Source organism: Schistocerca piceifrons, chromosome 10 (assembly GCF_021461385.2).
Source record: "Schistocerca piceifrons isolate TAMUIC-IGC-003096 chromosome 10, iqSchPice1.1, whole genome shotgun sequence".
NCBI classification, from domain to species: Eukaryota; Metazoa; Arthropoda; class Insecta; order Orthoptera; family Acrididae; genus Schistocerca; species Schistocerca piceifrons.
Genome location: NC_060147.1, coordinates 58,358,378 through 58,378,081, shown reverse-complemented (window position 1 = coordinate 58,378,081; position 19,704 = coordinate 58,358,378).

Below are 19,704 nucleotides of genomic sequence, written 5' to 3'. Positions count from 1 at the left end.
TAATACGTGTTCCAAAATTCTACAACTGATCGACGTTAGAGATATAGGTCTATAGTTCTGCGCATCTGTTCGCGGTTCCATCTTGAAAACGGGGATGACCTGTGCCCTTTTCCAACCCTTTGGAACGCTACGCTCCTCTAGAGACCTACGGTACACCGCTGCAAGAAGGGGGGCAAGTTCCTTCACCTACTCTGAACATGGTCATTACTGACTGAAACCGGTCATCATCAAAGGAAAAGAAATTGTGATCGAAGGCTGGAATAAGAAACATTCTGTCAGTCACTTGAAGAGAATTGGTGTCAATTGGTGTCATTATTTTGGATCGTAATTTACTACAACTACAACTGAATTATTCCTTAGGGATGGCAGTGGTAGCATGGCAACCCCTGCCTTCGGCTACGTCAGGTGACGACTCTGCCCACAAAAGCTGGCCACAGCTTCAATTATGTGGTAAGCGCTCACTTCCCTGGGGAAGCTTGCCTCACCTAACGAGAACCACAGACTGTCTTCTGCCAACAACACGACCCTGAGACTACACCAGGTGTGTACCTTTCCAGAGCAAAAAAAAAAAAAGGCTTTCCTCTCAAGCCTCCATGACTCAATCCCCAGTACTCTCATTAAAACCACCACCAAATACTGGCTAAGATGAAACAATGCTGCGTAGCGATTTGTGACAGTAAATCACAATAGCACCAAAGAAGGCATGTAGTGGCTCGTACGAGTGTTACTGAACCATCGTTGTAGTAAATTATGAACCAAAATAATGACATCAATTCTCTCCAAGCGACTGATGCCGGCCGCGGTGGCCGTGCGGTTCTGGCGCTGCAGTCCGGAACCGCGGGACTACTACGGTCGCAGGTTCGAATCCTGCCTCGGGCATGGGTGTGTGTGATGTCCTTAGTTTAGTTAGGTTTAAGTAGTTCTAAGTTCTAGGGGACTTATGACCTAAGATGTTGAGTCCCATAGTGCTCAGAGCCATTTGAACCATTTGAACCAAGCGACTGATAGAATGTTTCTTATTCCAGTCGTCGATCACAATGTCTTTTCCTTCGACGGTGACCGGTTTCAGTCAGTAATGACCATCTTCAGATCTACAATATAGAAGTATATACACCTAGTGGGTAGTCTGTCTTTCAACAGAATACAGCATTACATATCACAATATACTATCATATAACCAGGGAAATGTACAGATAAGTTACGGTAAAGCGTACCTGTTCTACACCCTGTCCTAATGTGATAAGGCTGTAATGGCATCGGCAAAACATATAAACATACTCAGCACAGCATCGTCACATACATCTAAAATATGGTGTAAAATAGGTCACATCTCCCACGCAGTTTACCTAATGTGTTTCTATCAGATTATGTTTCTTACACAAATGATGACTACATCTAAGCCCACAGTAGCGACATACATGAAATATGTAGGCAAACAGGTTTCTGTTAGCTTCTGCACTTCAGTAGCCAGTTACAAAATGACTGTGTGGACGATGTGGCCTATTCTACACCATATTTTAGATCTATGTGATGATGCTGTGCTGAGAATATTTATATGTTTTGACGTTGCCATTACGGCCTTATCACAGTAGGACATGGTGTAGAAGAGGTACGTTTTACCGTATTTTATCTGTGCATTTTCCCTGGTTATATGATAGTATATTGTGATATGTAATTCTGTATTGTGTTGAAAAACAGATTTGCCAGTAGGTGTATATATTTCTATATTGTTGATCTGAAGATGGTCATTACTGACTGAAACCGGTCATCGTCAAAGGAATTGATATTGTGATCAAAGACTGGAATAAGAAACATTTGACATGATTGGATCACTATTCATATTGGCGGCTGTGACGCAGCTGGTGTGACTGATAGAAGCCGACATAGGGGTGCGATGTGCGTACTGTAAGACCTTCGGTACACACACCATCAGATTATTTGACTTGTCGCTCTAACGAAGTAGGCGGGTGTTAGCAATATGTCTCGTGGTCTTATCGTGGTGTGTTTATCTTCTGCCGTTAGGTCAGACGATAGGAATGCCACTTGCACGCTTAGAGTAACAGATTGACGGTGACCAACTTTGAACAGAACTTGATTAATTTTCACACACATTTATTAAAATAATAACAAGCATAAAAATAACTTAACTCGGTTCTGGATGCTATTTACAACTGACAATCTGAAGTTCCTTTGGTCTTGGTACGTTAATCTTATTCTCACATATCTCTGATACTTGAAAAAAGTCTCTATACATTTATCTTCATGGGTAATTACAGGAATTTGGTAATCTTATTAGGCGCAGACTGAAACTTGACTATAGACTGGTACAGACTAATGCAGACTGACTAATCGGAGGTCTGTACACTCGTTATAATACCTCGCGCGTTCAGGTATCAATGCGCGAGAGTGATCCGCGGGGAGAAAAGGTTCTACGTTAGCAGCAATCTCATTGGCTGCGTTACATATTAATACGCAGATCGGCGGAAGCAGAATTTGGTCCGTCTCTATATCAGCGCCATCTCGTAGTGCAGAGACGGACGAGTGCTGCGCCTGAGCTGTTGTGCTTAGCGGGGCGCGCTCTAGTGGGAAAGTTGTGTACGCGCTGACTACGTGGAACTGTGAACACAACGAGGGGAAAGTGGATAATTACTGTGTAAGGCTGTAGAAACACAGCAGGCAATAGAGATCTCCCGAGTTATCTTAGCAGATAGGTTGAAGAAAGGGAAATGAACATTTACCGCATCTGTGGATTTAGAAAAAGCTTTTGCCAGTGTTGACTGCAGCACTCATTTTGAAATTTTGAAGGCATCAAGGATGAAACATAGGATTCAAAATCTTATCTCGAACTTGTATGGAAAACAAAATACATTAATGATAGTCAAAAGACTTGAAAGGGAAGAACTAGTTGAGAAGTGAGTGAGATGAGATTGCTGCCTAGCCAAATTGTTATTGATCCGTATGTAGAACAAGCAGTGACAAAGTTTTGCGATGAATGTTACGATCCAAGAGTGCTGAAGGAAGAAGAAGTAGGAAGTGGAGGAGTTTGTTTAGAATGCGTGTTGGGAAAGGTGGGCACATGCGGAAGACGAGTTGGTATGCATTTCTTTCCAGGATTTCAAAGGACTTCTAGAAGTTGGAGAAGGGGCAGACCCTGGCAAGACTGGCGGAAATTTGAATGGCACAGACGGGGGATTTGTAGGTGAGGATAATCGTGAAAGGATGTAGATCCCAGGTGCGCCTGCTGGCAAATTCAGCAGCTTCAGTCTCTTTTGAGCTTCGTGTGGGATGGCGACTTTCTGAAGCCACGGATGTGCTTTTTTCTCCGCGGCTGTAGGCAGAGTGAAGGAAACCGGAGATAGCACCTTAATATCGCGCTCTTGCAGATAAAGTTTAAGGAGCTGAGCGCAGTCACAGCTCGCTATCCATTCAGCCTTCTGAGTAAAGCCATAAAACGAGGAGTTGTGTACAACCGGCCCACCTCTATCCCCACAAAGTACACCAACCGACGGCAGTTAGGTGAAGACCTCTCAGGGGGTACACCAAAGGTAAAATAAGCATTGTACATGTTTATTTAATTATGCAGTGAATACACTAAGTGTAATTTTCGTCTTTTAAAACTGATTATTATACTGCTGTGGATTCAGTTGTTGCCGATGCGCTTCATTAAACTGATGTATCGTTCGGAATGCAAACTTAAATACTGTGGATTCAGTTGTTGCTGATGCGCTTCATTAAGCTGAGGTATCATTCGGAATGCAAACTTAAATACTTAAATGTAAAAGTTCTTGAGGGGTAAGTGAAGGAAAGAGGTGCAGTCTCAAAGGTCAGCGACAGCTTGTATTTAGTTTTACTGAAAAGTTGCGATGATAGTCATAAATGAAAAATCGTTTGGATCTAGTCATCAAACATTTATTTAGCCATTTATTAGAGTGGAAGGTGAACATTTTGTACAAAAAATTACGTCACCAACTACGAAGAAGTGGTAAGCCAACCGCTCGTGACAAGCGAGAAATACAGTTTCGTGTCCCCACAAATTTTTATATCCTGCTTTCCATTGTATAACTATACCTAACACAGTTGAGCTGAGTTTCAGGAATAAATTTCGTCTTAAACACTGTGTTTGTGGGTGACTCGGTAGAAGGCTTCTTTTTAGAAACGTATTATTGATTTACTTCTGGGTGAAGTAAGATGCTATTTGTCTCTAAAAATGTTGGCAACCCAAGATATGGTTCATGTATAGCCAAAAAGTTTTAACAAGTAAGAGTGAAAGTATTTCTTAACTAGAGACTGGATGAAAGCATTCGAATAACTGACTTAACCACCAGAGTCTCCTGTCAGCCAGTTGCCTCACACTGAATGAAACCACTCAAATCAGGAGATTGCGTGAAAAACATACATGCAGTTGATCTGGCTGCAGAGACTATTTTCACTAGACTGTTTCAGTATATTGGAAAAAAATAACTAAACGAGTTAGCAGTCGACTGACCAGTCGGTTGTTAAGACCACTGCACTGTTACGTCAGTACACAGCTAGTAACATTTTACTTTCCTGTCAGGAAGAAATTGCATGGCAGGGATTTTCGGAATGGCGGGAAGGTAATTTTCGAAGTGCATTGCCTCCTCTATAGCCAAAGAGCAAACTTGTTCAACCAATGTGTTCACCAAGTCATCCAAGTTTGGCAAAGATGTTTCCCTCTGAAAGGTAAATACGTAGCGCAGAAGGTCTAGTAATACATCCAAGATTCACAGACGACGTTTGATATTTTCTTTTTATAGGTGATTAATGAAACATCATGACTACCTATCGTATTTGAATGGCGCTAATAAACAGCTATTGCGAGTCGTTTTAGTGCCTTGACTGATGTTTATTACATACGACGAAATTGTTGCGTGACCTGTATATATCGTTCATGCGTCTTGGTATTGTGCGATCGGAAGATCATCCCCTAACACTCTTTGCAAGCATATACATCGTTACCATGATCGCTATGTGCGGGTAGAGAGCCGTACTCCAATGGATTGCAACATTTCAGTTGAAAGGAAAGCAACAGTAGAGGCGCATTAGACACGTCTGTCGAAGAATGGAGTGAACATCCGTCATGCCACGAAGAACCATGCCCATCAACGATCGGGTCAGTATCATCACGTTAAGCAGAGAAGGCTTGTCAACCGAAGAAGCTGCACGGCGTGCGCACCACAGTCAAAGTGATCTGGTGCGGAAATGAAATCGGTTGCATTTGACAGGTAATTTCGCATAGACGTCCATTTTCGACAGGTGCAGAGGATGATCGATATCTGCGGCTGTTGAGTCAAACGAAACGTGAGCTAAGTAGTCCACAACTGAATTCAACATTCGAAGAGGCTACAGGACCCGATGTATAGCATCAAACTGTTAGCAGACGATTGAATGATGGAATTACCCATTCCATGGCGAGCACCACGTCATACACTGCAACACCATGGACTCTGTTACTGACGGGCACGAAATAATATAGGCTGGGTGCCCCAAGACTGCCGTCGGATGTTGTTTACGGACGAAATTCGAACCTGTATCTCTCCTGATAACCACAGACAACATGTTAGGAGACAACCCAGTAATATCGACAGCCTCGAACACTGTGTCCGACATGAGAAACAAGGCAGTGGTGGAATAATGTTCTGGAGTTTCAGTACATTATACACCTCTCCTAATTGACTACTCTACTGTGCAGAGACGAGATTCTGCAACCAAAATTGGGACTGTATAGCCGACGTTTTGGTGACAGTTTCCTGTTGATAGACGAGGACTTCTGCGCTTGTCGTGCTGTTCTCGTGAAGACATTCCTTCAGCATACTATGACCTCCAGAAAGGAGTAGCCTTCCTGTTCCCCGGACCTGAACTCAGTCTAACGTGTGTGGGATCAGTGGGAAAGAGCTGCTTTTGGAAATCGACAATGACGACTTGCTCTCCGTACGCGAGTTGCACTGGATCGCCCGTGAAGAGTACGACAATCTGGACCAGGTTTGGTTTTACGATCTCATCGATGATGTGCCACTATGGATTGAAGCCTGCAACCGACTATTGAGACGTTCCACCATTTCCTGGCATTGCTCAGCTGTGTAAATCATTCCATGGGAAAATTTGTCGTAGCACGATCTCTTTTTTATTTTTTAATAGGAGACCTGGGCACATTACAAGAAAGTATATACGCGTACCTCAGTATTTTTTTCTGTGTCTTCAGTTTCAAAGTAGAGAGTGATGAAAAAATTCTGCTGATGTGTGCGTGTTGTTCAGATAATAGATAAAAAAATAGAGCTCAGTGTCGGTCAATGCTACTGGCCATGCGCTACGGTAAACCAGCCCTGGACACAATGTTCTCCCTATCTCTCCCCAGAGCGGAGCTTTTAACAAGGAAGCTGACCTCCAGAAACTTTCGCTCTTCCTAGTAGGCCCCGGGAAGCTTACAGTGGGAACCCCTCCCCTCGAAACACAAGCCTTGACGCAGTGGTGTAGTGGTACCCCTGTCGCTGCGATGTCCCAGCACGCAGCGCGCTAATGCCTCCGCCAGGACCCCTTACCTGCGGGATGTTGCGGTGCGTCATTTGGCAGACCTGCTCGCCGCCTCATGCAATATACAGCGCGCCTAATGGAATGCCCCGGCCCGGCGAGCAACGCCTCTGGAGACTCTTGACACTCGCGGCTGGCCGGCCGACGGAACGGGGACCCCCCATCCAGGGTTACCAACTTTGTTATTAACAGAGAGCCAAGTTTGTCATGTTACGAGACCCACTACCTCGCGTGTTTTGGGGCGCTCTATGGTGGCTGGCTTCACATAAACGAGGAAGTGTCGAGGCAAAACTTCTTTTTTTACATTGTTGATTCATGTACGAGCTGCTAGTATGCGTAACTACTACACACCACTTAAAGGTTCAACTATGTCAGCCAGGGCAATTAATGTTCTGCGCCGTAGATGTTCGATGTGTCTGGCAAAATACTGAAGAAATTTGGGCGACAAATCTAGCCTGGTGCAAGAAACCAATTCTTTATTTTTGCTTTATACGAAAATTTTTCATTACTTTCTCCGTTACCTTTAGTGTATTTTGTTTTCTTATTCTGCGTAAAAACTATTACGGCAAGATGACATCCAGTGGAGATTCATATGGAATTTGGCTTTAAGCTAGTTATATGTACAAAGGAGTGACGATTAGTCGTAAAATTTTGCGTTCGCTCACGTCTGTATTACAAGCGAGTAACCCGAAACTTGTAGGTTTCCTATCTTCTGGCTTCTAGGTTTGATCTTCAATATTTCACGAAATTACCGAACGAAATTCAAAATTTAAAATTCTTTCATCATCTAGCCATTTAGAGGTATAAATTTAAGTTAAATATGTAACACAATAAAACAGTTATTACAGTTGCGAACTGTGACAGGGAATGACGTTTTAATTCATTAGTACAACAGTAAGGGAATTGTGAGTCCGTCTTGATATAAAACACTTCGTTATTTCTTTACTTATTTATTGCCCAAAGTAGTTTCGTCGACAGACATCCCCATCTTCAGTTTATTGTATGTTATCAGTTTATCTTCAGTTTATTGTATGTTATGGCATGTTTTTAACAATTCTTGTCGCTGTTTGTGGCATATTTCCTGTGCTTTTTCTATTGCCGTTTTTCTCAGTGTGCATCATGTCATCTGAAACTGTGTGATGTACTCTGAGAGAAACAGCAACAGGAAAAGCACAGAAAATATGCTGCAAACAGCGACAACGTTCTTAAAAACATGTCATCGCATGCAATAAACAAGGTAGAATGAAAGTATCCACAGAAAACTACATTTCAAAAAACGAACAGTAAAAATGTAGTGTGTTACTGTGTTTGTATAACTATGCTTTTTTATGCCTGTTTTAGATTTAAATGCCTCGTGATGACAGGGTGTTGTGTGATGTCCTTAGGTTAGTTAGGTTTAAGTAGTTCTAAGTTCTAGGGGACTGATGACCACAGCAGTTGAGTCCCATAGTGCTCAGAGCCATTTGAACCATTTTTTTTTTTTACATTTAAAGAGCTCACTGATGAAGTATTTGTCGCCGAAATTAGTTCCGGGAATAAATAAGCAAACAAGTAACAAAGTGTTTTACATCAAGACTAACTCACAATTCCCATATTGTTGTTTTTCAATGCAAACGCGGACCAAATGGAAGAGTTTAGAAATAATGTTGTTACTTTAGTAGTCTTTGTATCGTAATACAGTTCGGCAGACAATATCCACATATACCACTGGACATACGTGTAAGATTACGTCATTGTCCGAAACGCAGTTCAGGAGATATGACGTTATACACATTTAGATCCCCGAAAAACAAACTGTTTCTTGAAGCGGCGCGAAACAAGACTGCAGTACATGGCATGACGTTTTAGTTTATTGGTTCTTTATTACTAACTGTATTCGCGACACAATTCTCAGACAGTATATACAGATATCAGCGACCAGACCTGAAAAATTACATCATAGTACGAACATGACACGACGTCATAGGCAATTGAAAAACTAGCTTCCGCTTGAAATGGAGTGAAATTTACCCAGACTATATTCATCCAGTGTTTCATAAAGGGATCAAGTAGCGACTTCCAACAAACTTTAAGCATTATTTCAAACCTTTCCTAAATTTTTTGCGCCTAAATAATTAGCAGGAATTTTTTAACACATTAATTCAACTGTAGAGCAGTCAGACGTTTCAAGCTATTTCACACGTGGGGGTTCGGTTCTTTGAAGTATCGGGGGTTTACTGGTATATGGCTAAAGACATACATCTCAGAACTAGGTTATTAAATGAGGTGTGCTTATGTTAGACTTCAAAGTAGAACCTAGATACTAACTTGGAAATAAGATACATCGTTCATTTACCTCCCAAGGCACTATTAACTTTTGGTGTTGGTAATTTTTTATGTATCATATTCCAAAGCTTATCATCGGCAAACAAGAACACTTTTTCTATATTACTTCCATATTGGACTGAAAATAGCGTTTTTTAGCGAATTACTTACGGTAACTGATACTGTTGTCTTAGTGCTTGTTGTTTCAGACGTATTAAAGTAATTATTTTCCTTGCTGTTCCTGTCTTTAATTGTAGCACTAGCATTCTAATCATTTTTTATGTGTAAATTCCAAAGCTTATCATCTGCAGACAAGAACACTTTTTCTATATTTCTTCCATATTGGACTGAAAACAGCATTTTTAGCGAATTACGTACGGTAACTGATGCTGTTGTCTTAGTGCTTGTTGTTTCAGACGTATTAAAGTAATTATTTTCCTTGCTATTCCTGTCTTTAATTGTAAACTAGCATTCTAATCATTTATCACAAAAAGGCAAGTTATGAAGATCATGTAGATCTTGTGTTTTACTGCAGTGAATAGTTAGAGTTTGCGAAGAAAAATCCTGCGTATTGTTTGGTTTGTAACTGACACACTTCTTCTCCCGATCTATCTATCGAAAAAATATTTTGCAGAATGCTGCATACTTATGTGAACACTATTTAACGATTTCCTCCTATTTCTTTTTCTTGGGTACTATTATGATTTGTGGAACTTTCCAGTGTTTAGTTACAGATCTTTCGTCGAGCGAGCGGTTGTATATGACTGCTAAGTAATGGTGTCATTGCATCAGTACACCCTGAAAAGAACCTAATTTGTGTACAATCTGATCCGTTTGACTTGTCTTTTTAAGCTGTTGCGCTACAGCGAGGATATCTACTTCTAACATTCATGTTGCCATTTGTTCTTATTACGAATTCTGGGATATTTACTTCATCTTCTTTCGGAGAAACCATTCAGTATAATTTCGGACGATATTTTATGCATACCACTGGCTCTGAAAATGTATTTGCTTCATCTTATTGAGGGTGCGTCGAAGTCACGACCAACTACAAATGTATGAGTGAGATTTGAAATTACACTCAAGTTTACTTTGATCTGTTGAGTTTGTCATCTATATGTGTGTGTGTGTGGGGGGGGGGGGGGTTGGTAAAAGGAGATAATTATTATTTTATTCCGGTTGTGAAACGTAACTTCTACCGAAAGTGGCTGACAATCTAGCATTGTGCAGCCTGTTGCATGTCTTAGAAATCTCATTACCACACATTGGTTCTATGAATATTCTTCATTTTATTTATTTATTGATTTATTAACGTTTCATTCATTGTGTAATGGGTACTCTCTGAAACAAAGAGATCGCCCATCTGAAATATAATCCATATTTCCACTCAGTAATATTTTATGGAATATTTTTCTGAGGTAACTGATCACTCAGATAAAAAGTATTGATCGTACAAAAGCGACGAGTAAAAATAAAATGTTGTGTTCACCAGAGGTCAACATGCAGGTACCCCCTCAAAGCGTTGCGCTTTGTAACTGTACCATCATAGCACATATATTGGCTAATGAAATTCGTAGCGGTTTTAGGCGCTTCAGTGCGGAACTGCGCTGCTGCTACGGTCGCAGGTTCCAATCCTGCCTCGGGCATGGATGTGTGTTATGACCTTAGGTTAGTTCGGTTTAAGTAGTTCTAGGTTCTAGGGGACTGATGACGTCAGATGTTAAGTCCCATAGTGCTCAAAGCCATTTGAACCGTTTGGAACCGATGGTCGTGTGACCATTGCGATCGTAATTGACGATGTTGTTGGGTCAGCATGTGAACACCTAAGAATGGTATGCTCCAGAGCTCCATGTTCAACAATGTACAATGAATGGTATGCTCCGAAACATTTGTGCATCCACCAGCATTGTGCTCTATCGGCAGGGATGCCACAGATCACCAACTTTACACTGCAGACAATCATTCGAACCCCACGTTCTGTGAAGATTCGTGGACGTGCAACAATTTAGCGCCTAGTGGTAGTTTCACCGTCCATCTATCTGTTTCAGTAGATGCTCAAGACAGTAACACGTGAACATTCGACGAGCTTGGGTGTTTCCGAGGTACTCGTTTCTCTGCGTAATAGTAATCTGCCCTTTATCAGAGTCAGTTACCTCAATGGATATCCCCATTTGCAGGGCATATCTTTGCTAGGGCGAACCCCAGTCCGTGTCCTCTCCGCTCATCTACTTTTGTTACTGCGTCACATGCCCGGAACGCCACCATGCGACGTCTAACGTCCCCATTGGCAGTGGTCATAATGTTTTGGCTTATCAATGTATACATAAACTGGCTCGTTTCATGTCATTTTGCTAAGAGTATGGTCAGATAACCTATGAAACATGTAACTAACTCACGACGAGGTTGAGTACATGCTGTACTAGTCCTCCCACCAAGGAAAGAATCTTGGCAGCACGGGAAATTGAACCTGGGTCTTCTGCTTGACAGCCATCAAGGCTGACCTCTCAGCTACAGAGATGGACATTGTCAAAAGCTTTCTCTGAATGTGCAGATAGTACAAAAGTAGGTTCGCCTTTCTTCAAACTATCTTTTAAGGTAAGACGTTCAAAAATGGTTCTAATGGCTCTGAGCACTATGGGACTTAGCATCTGAGGTCATCAGTCCCCTAGAACTTAGAAATACTTAAACCTAACTAACCTAAGGACATCACACACATCCATGCCACGGGCAGGATTCGAACCTGCGACCGTAGCAGAAGCGCGGTTCCGGACTGCGCCTAGAGCCGCACGGCCACACCGGCCGGCAGGTAAGACGTAGGGGTCAATGTTATTTAACGTGTTCCAACACTTTCCCGGAATACAGTAGCCCAGTAGGCACATTTTATTGTTAAATTCCTCAGCAGTCCTTTGCCTAGCAGACCTACAGGGTGGGTGATGGTGTAATTAGGAGACTAAAGAATATTTACTCTCTGAGAGGAAATAGAGGCGGTGTGTGATTGGAGGGGTGCTTCCCATTCGTCTTGTAATCAGATCACCCCGTCGCGGCGGCGTATAGGAAATTTTAAACGCAGAGTGGTCCCACCCTGTATCACGCCCGGATAACTGGCCCACACTTTTTCCTGTGGAGCGGACTCTGATTTACGCGATGCGCCCCGAGTTGCGCTGCTAGCCTTCAGCGCTACACCCCCCTCCACCCCTTCCCCCACCACCACCCAACATTCTCCTCCTTCTCTCCCCCCCCCTCCCCCACCTCCTCGCAGACGTACCCGCCGCCTGACTTCGTTTTTAATCGCCTCTCTCTCTCTACGTAGCAATACAACTCTCTCTTTCGCTGTAGTTCTCCCCATTAGACGGCGAGTTACGGGCCAAGTTGAGGGCGTGTCTGCCCGTTTTTTAGCGGCGCCTGTTGCCCGGGGCCGCCCATTACGCGCGCGTAATATCGGGCCACTTAAACGGAGGTAGCCCGGCCCGCTGCAGCGAGCAGGAAGGAGATGGCGTAAACTGCCGCTTCCCCAAACTTGCGCGGATACTTTAATTTCTGCGCCGGCGGCGCTGCGCTCCCGTATAAATATGCAGTCCCGCTTTCGCCGACCCTAATGGCTCCGTGGCTACTCCACACAGGCTGTGATGCACAGTGGACACCTCCCTCTATATACAAAGCCTGTACCGAAAAGACGTGCAAGTAATGTAGGTGGACTGGAGAACCGTACTGATACGTGACAGTCTATTGCTGAACTGACTCGTCTCCTGTTTCAATTTTATATCTTGTTTAAATAATCAGTTCTATCGAAGTCAGTCGATGAATATCATATTTACAGCAAGGTGATCGCGGAGATTAGAACGTAAAGTAATATGTTTCTTCTTCCTCTCTATGTATACACTAGTGGTAGCTGCAGGTAATTCTTTCTGTAATTTTCTTGTATTTGCTGTATTCCAGATAGGTTAATACTGCAAAATCGTTTCTACCTTGGGACCTTGTTGATTTGTTTACTGTCGTATCACTGGTCAGAATATTGTAAAGGCCAGAATAATATTTTCACTCTTCAGCGGAGTGTGCGCTGATATGAAGCTTCCTGCCTGATGAAAGCTGTGTACCGGAACCAGACTCGAACTCGGGACCGTTGCCTTTCGCGAGCAATTCCTGTACAATGTGAGCTACCCAAGCTCTCTTCACAGCTTAAATTCTGCCAGTACCTCGTCTTCTACCTTCCAAACTTCACAGAAGCTCTTCTGCGAACCTTGCGGAACTAGCACTCCTGGAAGAAAGGAGATTGCGGGGACGTGGCTTAGCCACAGCCTGCAGACAGTTTTAATCTGCCAAAAAGTTTCGTATCAGCGCACACTCCGCTGCAGAGTGAAAATCTCATTCTGGAAACATCCCCCAGGCTGTGGCTAAGCGATGTCTCCGCAATATCGTTTTTTTTTCGGGGGTGCTAGTCATGCAAGATTCGCAGAAGAACTCCTGTGAAGTTTGCGAGGTAGGAGACGAGATAATGGCAGAATTGAAGCTGTGAGGAGAGGTCGTGAGTCGTGTCTGGGTAGCTCAGTTAGTAGAGCACTTGTCCGCAAAAGGCAAGGATCGCGAGTTCTAGTCTCGGTCCGGCACACAGTTTTAATCTGCCAGGAAGTTTTTATATTGTAAAGCCGTCTCATTATGAGCAGAAAGTTGTGAAAGCTCAGAAGTGAGACTTAGCCTTAGGAGTTAGGACTGTAGAAATCTTTAAAAATATCGGGAATACGATATCTCGATAATCAAACAAAATATTCATCGACGGTCAATATGTATATGTACATATGTGAATATGTATCGACATATTGAAGGGAAAATAGCGGCATATCGGCCTATAAAAATATCGGCTGCACATTGTAAATATACTGCCGGTTTTAGATTTGTATATTTAAGTACTGATTTGTTATTAGATGTTCTGTACATCAACAAGCTAAGTAGCCTGCCTATCCCCTTAGAGCAAAAATTAAAAGAAAAACACTTAATTTGCAAATTTGTGAGTTAATATGGGACTCTGCGCAGATATAGAGCTTGTGTAACAATACCTTTTTCATGGACTGTTGTGTTGTTAATTAACAAATATTGCATTTTCATGCAATATTTCATTCCAGTTAACCTCCTCATACCTTATTCTCTTAATTTGTCATTGGCTAAATGATGAAATAAACGTTTCTTGATGCCGAAGTAGGAAAATTACGTGGTAGTTTCTGTTGGTGGAGCGAAGCGCCCATAACGTCAGCATTTACCCTGACATGTCTCCACCCGCCGCAAAATTTACGTTACCAGCACACTGGCTCCGTTAAAAACTGGTCTTGAACGCAACTGGCGTGCTATGTCTTCAAAGCGGAAATATTGTTATTCCATTCACACGGACCCCCCCCCCCCCCCCTCTCCCCAGTGCAATCGGATTTCTTCTTTTGTGCCACCTATACTTGCTTAACACAGTCGAAGACCGGACGTGATGAATACTCAAAAAGTAGTGACACTCTTTCATACAGTGAAAGCAAAGTTTACGTTCTGCTACAATTTCAAAAGAACGATTTCAAACATTTACCGAAAACCCCGAAAAAATATTAAATAGAATAAAGACGTTGGCACTCGATAATGTCATTTTTATATCGACAGTCAATATATCGGTGACGAGAACATCACCGATGCATACCAATATTTTCTGCGCAAATTCCGATACATCGATGTATCGACATTTTATCAACAGCCCTTGACGGGGAATCACTTCTTCTTCGACGATGGGCAGTGAGTATAGACTCCTTTTTCCACAGACAATGGGGAAAGGCTTACTCTCCGCTAGGAGCAATCAGCAGGAGATCATGACGCCTTGAGTGAGATTTTTCACTCTACAGCGGAGAGTGCGCTGATAGGGAAGTTCCTGGCAGATTAAAACTGTGTGCCGGACCGAGACCCGAAAGCGGGACCGTTGCCTTTCGGGGGAAAGTGCTCTACCAACTGAGCTACCCAATCACGACTCATGCCGCGTCCTCAGAGATAACTTCTGCCAGTAGCTCGTCTCCTACCTTCCAAACTTCAGAGAAGCTCTCCAGCGAACCTGGAAGTCAAGCTGTGAGAACGGGGTGTGAGTCATGCTTGGGTAGCTCAGATGGTAGAGCACTTGCCCACGAGTATCAGTCCGGCCCACAGTTTTAATCTGCCAGTAAGTTTCATGGCACACCTTGTCTTCTCTTCAACGACTTCCAGAAATTGCTGAGACAATGCAACTCTAAACAAACAGATGGCGAGACTTGGGCGCTGTTTGTTGATGCTGTGGTAGGAGCGAGTAACTGTTACAAAACTAGAAATTTCATGGATCATTTGAGAACAGATTCACAATTCAGCCTTTGACGTATTATGCATGTTTTAGTTATCCGCTCGTTTGGAGTATTCACGCAGTCACTGAGCAGGCACCGTGTACACTGACAGCTGATTTATTAGATGTCAACCCCACACGTTCAAACTGCCCTCCAGTCTTTGCCAAGACATTCGAATCTCTCATGTTAATCGACTATTCATTCTGTGTTCTTAGCGTTCCTGAATTTGTAACGAAATCTGTATTCATCTATTTAAACAGCAGAGCCATAGCAGTAAGTTGGTTGGATTGAGCATCCTCTTCAATTTCGCAGTCAGATGATCTTTTTCAACCGTACAGTGTGTGTCAGAAATCTTTTACTGCATACAAACCAACTTTAGGCATAAAATATGATACACAGACAAATACCTTTTATGTTGAAGTGCTAGTAACATATTGAAGTGCTTGTACACACACACACACACATACATACATACATATATATATATACATACATACACAATTAATAAATTTTGACATGCTCTCATTTTCTTGTGGACGTTGTGGGACCTTACCATGTGTGATTGGCGGAGAACATCGAAAATGTTCAGCGAAAGGAAGCTCGTTTTGTATTACCTCGAAACAGTGGAGAAAGTGTTGGGGGTATGATACATTAGTTGGTGTGGCAATCATTAAAATAGAAGGGGTTTTTCGTTCTGGTAAGAGCTTTTCACGAAATTTATGCCACCATGTATCTCCTTTGAATGCGAAAACATTATGTTGACGTCCATCAACAAATGGAGAAATGACCATCGTAATAAAACAAGGGAAATCAGAGCTCTTACGGAAAGACTGAAGCGTTCGCTTTTCAGGCGCGTGCTTGGAGAGCCGAATGGCAGAGAAATAGTCTGAAGGTGGTTCGATGAACCCTCTGCCATGAACCTCCTGCCAGGCGCTTAAATTGTCGACTGCAACGTTCAAAGTGGTTCAAGTGGCTCTAATCACTATGGAACTTGACATCTGAGGTCAGCAGTCCCCTAGAACCTAGAACTCCTTAAACCTAACTAACCTAAGGACGTAACACACAACCATGCCCGAGGCTTCATTCGAACCTGCGATCGTAGCAGCAGCGCGGTTCCGGTCTGAAGCGCCTAGAACCGCTCGGCCACAACGGTATGTGAACTGCAGAGTAATCATATAGATACGAGGGCAGTTCAATAAGTAATGTAACACATTTTTTTTTCTGAAACAGGGGTTGTTTTATTCAGCATTGAAATACACCAGGTTATTCCCCAATCTTTTAGCTACACAACACTATTTTTCAACGTAATCTCCATTCAATGCTACGGCCTTACGCAACCTTGAAATGAGGGCCTGTATGCCTGCACGGTACCATTCCACTGGTCGATGTCGGAGCCAACGTCGTACTGCATCAATAACTTCTTCATCATCCGCGTAGTGCCTCCCACGGATTGCGTCCTTCATTGGGCCAAAAATATGGAAATCCGAGGGTGCGAGATCGGGGCCGTAGGGTGCATGAGGAAGAACAGTCCACTGAAGTTTTGTGATCTCCTCTCGGGTGCGAAGACTTGTGTGAGGTCTTGCGTTGTCATGAAGAAGGAGAAGTTCGTTCAGATTTTTGTGCCTACGAACACGCTGAAGTCGTTTCTTCAATTTCTGAAGAGTAGCACAATACACTTCAGAGTTGATCGTTTGACCATGAGGAAGGACATCGAACAGAATAACCCCTTCAGCGTCCCAGAAGACTGTAACCATGACTTTACCGGCTGAGGGTATGGCTTTAAACTTTTTCTTGGTAGGGGAGTGGGTGTGGCGCCACTCCATTGATTGCCGTTTTGTTTCAGGTTCGAAGTGATGAACCCATGATTCATCGCCTGTAACAATCTTTGACAAGAAATTGTCACCCTCAGCCACATGACGAGCAAGCAATTCCACACAGATGGTTCTCCTTTGCTCTTTATGGTGTTCGGTTAGACAACGAGGGACCCAGCGGGAACAAACCTTTGAATATCCCAACTGGTGAACAATTGTGACAGCACTACCAACAGAGATGTCAAGTTGAGCACTGAGTTGTTTGATGGTGATCCGTCGATCATCTCGAACGAGTGTGTTCGCACGCTCCGCCATTGCAGGAGTCACAGCTGTGCACGGCCGGCCCGCACGCGGGGGATCAGACAGTCTTGCTTGACCTTGCGGCGATGATGACACACGCTTTGCCCAACGACTCACCGTGCTTTTGTCCACTGCCAGATCACCGTAGACATTCTGCAAGCGCCTATGAATATCTGAGATGCCCTGGTTTTCCGCCAAAAGAAACTCGATCACTGCCCGTTGTTTGCAACGCACATCCGTTACAGACGCCATTTTAACAGCTCCGTACAGCGCTGCCACCTGTCGGAAGTCAATAAAACTATACGAGACGAAGCGGGAATGTTTGAAAATATTCCACAAGAAATTTCCGGTTTTTTCAACTAAAATTGGCCGAGAAAAAAATGTGTTGCATTACTTATTGAACTGCCCTCGTACATAGATGTAGGAAACGTTTAAAAGGTTCAGCAATCGAATAACTGCGTTCATCGAGGACAGGCGGGATTCAAGGTCACACTGATAACTGGGTCCATACTGCCAGGTGCTGTGTAAATGTCACCCGTGTGGTTTAAGTTGTTAGCCCAGTGTACGTGGGTTTTACGAACCCGTTTCAGGGCTATAGTACGGTGATTCTGATGACTCCGAGACAGACAAGTGTGAGGACAAAACCCGCTGCCGGCCCACAGCATTTTACGTACTACAAGACGCACTTTTTTGTTCGAAAAATTACCTCCAAAACACAGGTGCGTCTTTTACTAGAACTTAGTGCAAAAATGTCCAGTGTTTGACTTAAAATTCCCGCCAGCCTTAAAAATGGCCGCATATTCGATGCCGCGAGAAACCTATCTCTATCTGGCAACACTGGATTCAACTGGCAGCAGCAGTGCACCGGTGCCACGAACACGAGTTGCGGGGATTCACAGGATTTCTAACGCTGTCTCCCTCCCGCCTCGCCATCACAAACCCAGAACAGTGTCTACGGTGCCGGTGAACTTGAAAGTGATTTTTGTTGCCGGTAACAGTACAAAGTTTTTATTAGTAACTAGTTCCTTATTCGGAAAAAAATTAAATATATTCATATTACGTAGGCTTTAAAATTAAAGTAATGGCGTATGCAACAGAGCAGCTAAGCGGAATTTCGGCCCTCCACCAACAGAGAAAGAACCATTCACGATTGGCGGGCCAGTAAAGGAGAACTGAAAAAAATGAGGAAGACTAAATATGCAAATAGAGGACTGAATGCAAAATCGCAAAGATGGATTCAAAGACGCTGTCAAAATGGCGTTGGAATTAATACAAAAATTATTCAAATAGACGCTCGTAAGCTAGCGCTACAGTGGAACTTCAAAGAATTTAACACTGGAGTTGGTTGGTGCTACAGGTTTATGAAGCGTCATGGTCTTAGAATGCAAACCAAAACCGAAACGACTCAGAAACTGCCACAAAAGTGTGACGAGGACATTTATCTTTCCATCGCTTTATTATTCAACATCGAAAGAAAACCAGTGCAGTGTAAGTCAAATAGGAATGTCGGCGAAACTCCTCAGACATTTGTTGTGCCGCGTAACAGAACTGTTGCCATGAGATGTGCTAAAACTGTAAGCATAAAAACAAATGGACATGAAAAAATGCTCTACACTGCTGTCGTTCCACGTTGTGCTGACGGTACTAAACTTAATCCAAGTGTTGTGGATTGGCAGGAGCCAACCCACGGAGTTTGGAGGAAGCCGAAAGGCACGTGTTTAAGCTCACGCAGGCTGGCGTGAGGTCTGGAACAGGACAAGGAATTTAGACTTCAGAAAAAAAGGTGGTACTTGGTGGAATACTTAACTTTAATCCGTTAATGTTGAACGTAGCTCTTGTCTGTACATTATTTACAATATCAATAGTAACTGAATAATGGCGCCTTGCTAGGTCGTAGCAAATGACGTAGCTGAAGGCTATGCTAACTATCGTCTCGGCAAATGAGAGCGTATTTTGTCAGTGAACCATCGCTAGCAAAGTCGGTTGGACAACTGGGGCGAGTGCTAGGAAGTCTCTCTAAACCTGCCGTGTGGCGGCGCTCGGTCTGCAATCACTGATAGTGGCGACACGAGGGTCCGACGTATACTAACGGACCGCGGCCGATTTGAAGGCTACCACCTAGCAAGTGTGGTGTCTGGCGGTGACACCACACCAAGTATCACTTTCAAGCGCAAAACATTGCCAGAACGTTCAGAAATACCGACAGGTTTTTTTGTTAACGTACATGCTAAGGGTTGGATGAACGAGGCAAGTACTAAATTATGGATTAACAAAGTGTGGGAGGGAAGGGAAGGTGCTCTTTTGAAGAAGAGTTTTCTTCTCGTGCTAGGTCATTTTCGCAGTCATTTGAAAAATTGTGTGAATGAGAAATTGAGACAGGGAAATACAGAGCTTGCTGTTCTTCCAGAAGGACT